Below are 9,338 nucleotides of genomic sequence, written 5' to 3'. Positions count from 1 at the left end.
CTGCTATAAAGACACACGCACACGTATGTTTATTGCGGCACTATTCACAATAGCAAAGACTTGGAACCAACCCAAATGTCCATCAATGATAGACTGGATTAAGAAAATGTGGCACATATACACCATGGAATACTATGCAGCCATAAAAAATGATGAGTTCATGTCCTTTGTAGGGACATGGATGAAGCTGGAAACCATCATTCTGAGCAAACTATCACCAGGTCAGAAAACCAAACACCACATGTTCTCACTCACAGGTGGGAATTGAACAATGAGAACACTTGGGCACAGGGTGTGGAACATCATACACCGGGCCTGTCATGGGATCAGGGTGGGGGAGGGATAGCATTAGGAGATATACCTAATGCTAAATGACGAGTTAATGGGTGCAGCACACCAACATGGCACATGTATACATATGTAACAAACCTGCACATTGTGCACATGTACACTAGAACTTAAAGTATAAAAAAAATACAAAAAAAAAAAAAAAGAAAATGCCCCATAAGGGCTTAACTGAAAGGAGGCTCACCATGTCATTTTCTTGTTCTTGCTTCTATCTCTTAATGTTCCCAATATCAAAATGTATGCTCCCAGCTCAGAGCAGTGGGACCTTGGGACTAAGGCCTCAGGTACCTTGGGGAGCCATTTTGTCCCCAGAATTTATGCCTGCTTTCATGCTCTGTCAACAACCTTCCTTCACTGTTGGAGCCAACACACTGGGCAACAGTGATGTCAGAGAAAAGGCCAATTTTGCATTGGCATAGGTGCCTGGCAACACTTAGCAGCCTGCAAGAAACATACCCGGAGCCATATAATGTTGGCAAAAATGTCAGTTGAGTCACATCGTCAGGCTAGCAAAGGAAAATAGCCTGGAGATCTCCTATGAGGTCCATTTTTGTCTCTGCTAAAAGCGTTCCTTGATTATCCTCATTTCTCGGTGTCACTTCAGTGCTCTGTTCAGCTTTCACTGTATTTCACCAGGCTTTTATGTAATTTTCTTTTTATAGCAATAAAGGTTTTGATTTGCTGCCTTTCTGAAGGCTCACACTGGCTTACTTTCCTGAAATAATGTAACTTCTACAAAATATTAATTTTGTAATTACATCTCAACTTGGAAAATCACTCTCTTCCTTGGTAAGATGAAACAAAAAATTAAGATTTAATAATAAAATTAATCAGTCACTAATTAGTCATGAAACAAAATTTTCGTTCATTCATTATGCCATGCAGTGTTTGGGAGATTTTTTTACTCCCTTAGAGATAATCTGTTTTCCCGTGTCTGATAACAAACTCATTGTCTGATAACAAACTCATTGGGCACCTGAGGCTGTTATTCAGTGTTTATTTTTCTCTCTCATATATCACTTTTAAGTTCATAGTCAAAATCAGATAACTTCTGGAAATGGATTTTTTGTAGTCTCCTTCCCTCATTTCCCTTTTCTTCTTTTGCTTTCTCTCAAGATCCCTGTGTCCATCCTTTATCCCATCTTTCCAGACAAAGCTATGATCATCGGTTCAGTTTTTGGTTTTTATTCTGACATGACTTACTGAATCTTTGTTTCTGAGGCTTGGCTTCACTCATTTCTGACTCTCCTCTAGGGTGGTGACTGTAGATACTTCATTTTTTTTTGAGGTTTCAATATTTTATTCAAGTTTTTTTAAGTGACGTTAATTACAGCATTTGAAGAGGAGGATCTAATTCCACACAAAATGGAAGACTCTAAAATGTACCCATTAAACTGCTAAAAAACAAATTGAGTGGTGAGAATACAACAGAAGTCCAATTTAGATTCTGAGTGTTGTTACCATGTGATTACAATCACACAGACTCTTCTAAGCTTATAGCTGGAGCTCCTGGAAGCTATTTCATATTTTGGTGCAAGGACAAAAAAACACAACACGAGAAGGAATAAGTCCTGAATTATTGGCTTCATCACATTCACCCTCTCCACCCCAAAATGGCACAAAAGAAACAGTGACCACACCCCACAGACCTTTTGGTGTAAAAGAGGTGATGATGAACTGGGGTGGGAACAGGTCATGAAGATCTGTCTAAAAAAGTCCCATTCAGGTGAGTTTATACACACCATCAAGCAGTGAGCCTCTCATCAATCAGGGTTAGGAAACCAAAGTTTGATTATCAGGAAATCACAATTTCATTCATTTACTCAATATGAATTTATAAAGTGCCTACATATTATCAGCTTCCACTTGCAGCCATTTCTAGATAAAAAAGAAAACTGGCCTCTCACAGGGCCCACCAAGTTTCCCTCAAGTCTACCACTGAAAGGACCTTTTCTGGAAATGGGTTTCTTCTGTACCTCTGAAAGGGTAACATCTTAAAGCTGAATCATCTTTAACCTGGAGGTCTAACATATTTAGCAATACTTGCATCCCAGACATACAACATTAAAAGATACACCAAATTCTGAAGGTAGCTATGCCGCAAAATAGTTTAAAGTTAAACAATTGAACAGTATTCATTTATGCTTGAAATTCCAGTCCTAGACCAAGGGTGGGGCCACCAGCATTGACCCTCTTGACATCCAGAAGAGCTGACAGTGTCAGTTTGATACCTGGCTTTAGGGTCTGAGTGTATCCTAAACCTATCAGGCTGGAGTTGTTCACTTTAGCTAAGAAGCAGGTGTCAGGGTCAATCTGATACTTGGCTGCTATTCTGAAGCATGTTACTGTTTCCTGCTGTCCAGACGAGACTGACAGCGGTCTCCAACTTCTTGTTCACCTTGTGGTAAATGGAGCCACCAAACTCTGTTCTGTCAGACATTAGTGTGAAGCTGGAATTCATCAGTCTTGTAGCCAAGTGCAAAGTTGCTCTGAGTGACTTGGGACTTTGCAGTCTCAAAATTCATGTGGTAGTTGGCCAGCCAGCTGTCGTAACCCAGCACCAGAGTACCCTGGATGGAAGGCCCAGCAATGTTGAAATCCATGTCGCAGCCCAGATTAATGTGTTCCCACTTGTACCCTGTCTTGATTTTAGCTTTTTTTTTTCCCCCAGTGTTAGGTGAGAAGGATGAATCGAAGGTCAGCTTCAGTCCACGTGCAAGCTGGTCTTCCACGGTAATCTTGGTGCCTAGTGTATTGTCAGTGTTCCATTTCTCTGTAAACGTCAGGCCATACTCAGTCCATCTGTACTTGGTTTCCAGATTGCCCGTCACTTTGGTGGTCTCAGTGTTGGCAGAGTCTGAGCTTGTAAATTCCAATCCATTCTCAGATTTTGTTTTCAAATCAAGCTTTATTAAGCCAAATCCATAACCCTTGGTGAAGACATCCCTGGCAGATTTGCCAAGATCAGCATACGTAAGTGGCACAGCCATCTTCTGCTCAGAGGCGGTGGCTGCAGGCTCGGCAGCGGCTACTGATTGTAGATACTTCTATTATTCAGAGTGGAATATCTAAGGATACATTTCCTTTTTCTAACCTGTATCAGAATATATATATATTCATTCATGGTATAATCTCAAAGCATTAGTAATATACCAAACTACCTCATCCCTACTATGGATGGGCATGGAGGGGAAAAGCAGTAAGTTAATGAAAAAAGAAGACAGAAAACCTCTTAAATGATTACATTATCAAACTAATAATGCTGCATAGGCCACCTATTATGATGGCTATTTCCATATAGATTCAATAATGCTATACAGAATAACTGATATTGATGTTTTTCAATTAATTTTCTGACTTGAATTTGTGTTTTGTTTTTTATGTATTCCCATTCTTTTAAATCTTTCTGTTACTGTGAAATGTGCCTCACATAAAGAAAAGTGTAATGAATATAAATTTATAGCTCAGTGTATCTGTGGTGTTCAAACTGATTATTAAATGGGAGAGTACCAGCACACCTCACCGATTTTTTTTTGTTTTTTTGTACATTCATATTCATATTAATAGCAGCTTTATTCATAATTGCCAAAACTTGGATGAAACCAAGATGTTCTTTAGTAAGTAGATAAATAAACTGTGGTACATCTAAACAATGGAACACTATTCAGTGCTAAAAAAAAGAAATAATCTATCAAGCGCTGATAAGATGTGGAGGAACCTTTTAAAATGGGGTACATGGGGAGGGTGGAGCCAAGATGGCCGAATAGGAACAGCTCCGGTCTCCAGCTCCCAGCCCCAGCGACACAGAAGACGTGTGATTTCTGCATTTCTGCTTGAGGTACCGGTTTCATCTCACTAGGGAGTGCCTAACAGTGGATGCAGGACAGTCGGTGAAGCGCACTGTGCGCGAGCCGAAGCAGGGCGAGGCATTGCCTCACTCGGGAAGCACAAGGGGTCAGGGAGTTCCCTTTCCTAGTCAAAGAAAGGGGAAACAGACGGCACCTGGAATATCGGGTCAGTCCCGTCCTAATACTGCACTTTTCCAACGGGCCTGGAAAACGGCACACTAGGAGATTGTGTCCCGCACCTGGCTCGGAGGGTCCTATGCCCACAGAGTCTTGCTGATTGCTAGCACAGCAGTCTGAGTCACGCTGCAAGGCGGCAACGAGGCTGGGGGAGGGGCGCCCGCCATTGCCCAGGCTTGCTTAGGTAAACAAAGCAGCCAGGAAGCTCGAACTGGGTGGAGCCCACCACAGCTCAAGGAGGCCTGCCTGCCTCTGTAGGCTCCACCTCTGGGGGCAGGGCACAGACAACCAAAAACTCAGCGAGAACCTCCACAGCCTTAAATGTCCCTGTCTGACTGACAGCTTTGAAGAGAGTAGTGGTTCTCCCAGCACGCAGCTGGAGATCTGAGAACGGACAGACTGCCTCCTAAAGTGGGTCCCTCACCCCTGAGCAGCCTAACTGGGAGGCACCCCCCCAGTAGGGACAGACTGACACCTCATTCAACCGGGTACTCCTCTGAGACAAAACTTTCAGAGGAACTATCAGACAGCTGAATTTGTGGTCTCACGAAAATCCACTGTTCTGCAGCCACCGGTGCTGACACCCAGCCAAACAGGGTCTGGAGTGGACCTCTAGTAAACTCCAACAGACCTGCAGCTGAGGGTCTTGTCTGGAAGAAGGAAAATTAACAAACAGAAAGGACATCCACACCAAAAACCCTCTGTACGTCACCATCATCGAAGACAAAAAGTAGACAAAACCACAAAGATGGGAAAAAAACAGACCAAAAAAACTGGAAACTCTAAAAAACAGAGCACCTCTCCTCCTCCAAAGGAACGCAGTTCCTCACCAGTAACGGAACAAAGCTGGATGGAGGATGACTTTGATGAGTTGAGAGAAGAAGGCTTCAGACGATCAAACTACTCTGAGCTACGAGAGGAAATTCAAAACAATAGCAAAGAAGTTAAAAACTTTGAAAAAAAATTAGAAGAATGGATAACTAGAATAACCAATGGAGAGAAGGGCTTAAAGGAGATGATGGAGCTGAAAGCCAAGTTTCGAGAACTACGCGAAGAATGCAGAAGCCTCAGTAGCAGATGCGATCAACTGGAAGAAAGGGTATCGCTGATAGAAGATGAAATGAATGAAATGAAGAGAGAAGGGAAGTTTAGAGAAAAAAGAATAAAAAGAAATGAACAAAGCCTCCAAGAAATTTGGGACTATGTGAAAAGACCAAACCTACGTCTGATTGGTGTACCTGAAAATGATGGGGAGAATGGAACCAAGTTGGAAAACACTCTGCAAGATATTATCCAGGAGAACTTCCCCAATCTAGCAAGGCAGGCCAGCATTCAGATTCAGGAAATACAGAGAACGCCACAAAGATACTCCTCAAGAAGGGCAACTCCAAGACACATAATTGTCAGATTCACCAAAGTTGAAATGAAGGAAAAAATGTTAAGGGCAGCCAGAGAGAAAGGTCGGGTTACCCACAAAGGGAAGCCCATCAGACTAACAGCTGATCTCTCAGCAGAAACTCTACAAGCCAGAAGAGAGTGGGGGCCGATATTCAACATTCTTAAAGAAAAGAATTTTCAGCCCAGAATTTCCTATCCCGCCAAACTAAGCTTCATAAGTGAAGGAGAAATAAAATACTTTACAGACAAGCGAACGCTGAGTGATTTTGTCACCACCAGGCCTGCCCTAAAAGAGCTCCTGAAGGAAGCACTAAACATGGAAAGGAACAACCGGTACCAGCCCCTGCAAAAACATGCCAAATTGTAAAGACCATCGAGGCTAGGAAGAAACTATAGCAACTAACGAGCAAAATAACCAACTAACATCATAATGACAGGATCAGATTCACACATAACAATATTCACGTTAAATGTAAATGGGCTAAATGCTCCAATCAAAAGACACAGACTGGCAAACTGGATAAGGAGTCAGGACCCATCAGTGTGCTGTATTCAGGAAACCCATCTCACGTGCAGAGACACACATAGACTCAAAATAAAGGGATGGAGGAAGATCTATCAAGCAACTGGAAAACAAAAAAAGGCAGGGGTTGCAATCCTAGTCTCTGATAAAATAGACTTTAAACCAACAAAGATCAAAAGAGACAAAGAAGGCCATTACATAATGGTAAAGGGATCAATTCAACAAGAAGAGCTAACTATCCTAAATATATATGCACCCAACACAGGAGCACCCAGATTCATAAAGCAAGTCCTGAGTGACCTACAAAGGGACTTAAACTCCCACACAATAATAATGGGAGATTTTAACACCCCACTGTCAGCATTAGACAGATCAACGAGACAGAAAGTTAACAAGGATACCCAGGAATTGAACTCAGCTCTACATAAAGTGGACCTAATAGACATCTAAAGAACTCTCCACCCCAAATCAACAGAATATACATTTTTTTCAGCACCACACCACACCTATTCCAAAATTGACCACATAGTTGGAAGTAAAGCTCTTCTCAGCAAATGTAAAAGAACAGAGATTATAACAAACTGTCTCTCAGACCACAGTGCAATCAAACTAGAACTCAGGATTAAGAAACTCAGTCAAAACCACTCAACTACATGGAAACTGAACAACCTGCTCCTGAATGACTATTGGGTACATAATGAAATGAAGGCAGAAATAAAGATGTTCTTTGAAACCAACGAGAACAAAGACACAACATACCAGAATCTCTGGGACACGTTCAAAGCAGTGTGTAGAGGGAAATTTATAGTACTAAATGCCCACAAGAGAAAGCAGGAAAGATCCAAAATTGACACCCTAACATCGCAATTAAAAGAACTAGAAAAGCAAGAGCAAACACATTCAAAAGCTAGCAGAAGGCTAGAAATAACTAAGATCAGAGCAGAACTGAAGGAAATAGAGACACAAAAAACCCTTCAAAAAATTAATGAATCCAGGAGCTGGTTTTTTGAAAAGATCAACAAAATTGATGGACCGCTAGCAAGACTAATAAAGAAGAAAAGAGAGAAGAATCAAATAGATGCAATAAAAAACGAAAAAGGGGATATCACCATCGATCCCACAGAAATACAATCTACCATCAGAGAATACTACAAACACCTCTATGCAAATAAACTAGAAAATCTAGAAGAAATGGATAAATTCCTCGACAAATACACCCTCCCAAGACTAAACCAGGAAGAAGTTGAATCTCTGAATAGACCAATAACAGGTTCTGAAATTGTGGCAATAATCAATAGCTTACCAACCAAAAAGAGTCCAGGACCTGATGGATTCACAGCTGAATTCTACCAGAGGTACAAGGAGGAACTGGTACCATTCCTTCTGAAACTATTCCAGTCGATAGAAAAAGAGGGAATCCTCCCTAACACATTTTACGAAGCCAGCATTGTCCTGATACCAAAACCTGGCAGAGACATAACCAAAAAAGAGAATTTCAGACCAATATCCTTGATGAACATTGATGCAAAAATCCTCAATAAAATACTGGCAAACCGAATCCAGCAGCACATCAAAAAGCTTATCCACCATGATCAAGTGGGCTTCATCCCTGGGATGCAAGGCTGGTTCAACACATGCAAATCAATAAATGTAATCCAGCATATAAACAGAACCAAAGACAAAAACCACATGATTATCTCAATAGATGCAGAAAAGGCCTTTGACAAAATTCAACAACCCTTCATGCTAAAAACTCTCAATAAATTAGGTATTGATGGGACGTATCTCAAAATAATAAGAGCTATCTACAACAAACCCACAGCCAATATCATACTGAATGGGCAAAAACTGGAAGCATTCCCTCTGAAAACTGGCACAAGACAGGGATGCCCTCTCTCACCGCTCCTATTCAACATAGTGCTGGAAGTTCTGGCCAGAGCAATCAGGCAGGAGAAGGAAATAAAGGGTATTCAATTAGGAAAAGAGGAAGTCAAATTGTCCCTGTTTGCAGATGACATGATTGTATATCTAGAAAACCCCATTGTCTCAGCCCAAAATCTCCTTAAGCTGATTAGCAACTTCAGCAAAGTCTCAGGATACAAAATTAATGTACAAAAATCACAAGCATTCTTGTACACCAATAATAGACAAACAGAGAGCCAAATCATGAGTGAACTCCCATTCACAATTGCTTCAAAGAGAATAAAATACCTAGGAATCCAACTTACAAGGGATGTGAAGGACCTCTTCAAGGAGAACTACAAACCACTGCTCAATGAAATAAAAGAGGATACAAACAAATGGAAGAGCATTCCATGCTCATGGGTTGGAAGAATCAATATCGTGAAAATGGCCATACTGCCCAAGGTAATTTATAGATTCAATGCCATCCCCATCAAGCTACCAATGACTTTCTTCACAGAATTGGAAAGAACTACTTTAAAGTTCATATGGAACCAAAAAAGAGCCCGCATCGCCAAGTCAATCCTAAGCCAAAAGAACAAAGCTGGAGGCATCACGCTACCTGACTTTAAACTATACTACAAGGCTACAGTAACCAAAACAGCATGGTACTGGTACCACAACAGAGACATAGATCAATAGAACAGAACAGAGCTCTCAGAAATGATGCCGCATAGCTACAACTATCTGATCTTTGACAAACCTGACAAAAACAAGAAATGGGGAAAGGATTCCCTATTTAATAAATGGTGCTGGGAAAACTGGCTAGCCATATGTAGAAAGCTGCAACTGGATCCCTTCCTTACACCTTATACAAAAATTAATTCAAGATGGATTAAAGACTTATATGTTAGACCTAAAACCATTAAAATCCTACAAGAAAACCTAGGCAATACCATTCAGGACATAGGCGTGGGCAAGGACTTCATGTCTAAAACACCAAAAGCAATGGCAACAAAAGCCAAAATTGACAAATGGGATCTCATTAAACTAAAGAGCTTCTGCACAGCAAAAGAAACTATCATCAGAGTGAACAGGCAACCTACACAATGGGAGAAAATGTTTGCAACCTACTCATCTGA

General features: G+C 41.2%; 1 pseudogene; it reads right to left on the bottom strand.

Annotated features, from left to right (window-relative positions):
* Nucleotides 1-2,285: 2,285 nt before the first annotated feature.
* On the bottom strand, nt 2,286-3,374 carry LOC129466080 (voltage-dependent anion-selective channel protein 1-like; annotated as a pseudogene).
* Nucleotides 3,375-9,338: the final 5,964 nt, after the last annotated feature.

The sequence above is a fragment of the Symphalangus syndactylus genome, chromosome 17 (genome assembly GCF_028878055.3).
Source record: "Symphalangus syndactylus isolate Jambi chromosome 17, NHGRI_mSymSyn1-v2.1_pri, whole genome shotgun sequence".
NCBI lineage: Eukaryota > Metazoa > Chordata > Mammalia > Primates > Hylobatidae > Symphalangus > Symphalangus syndactylus.
Note: the sequence above shows the minus strand (reverse complement) of the source record. Positions and strands in the feature narration are given on the sequence as shown.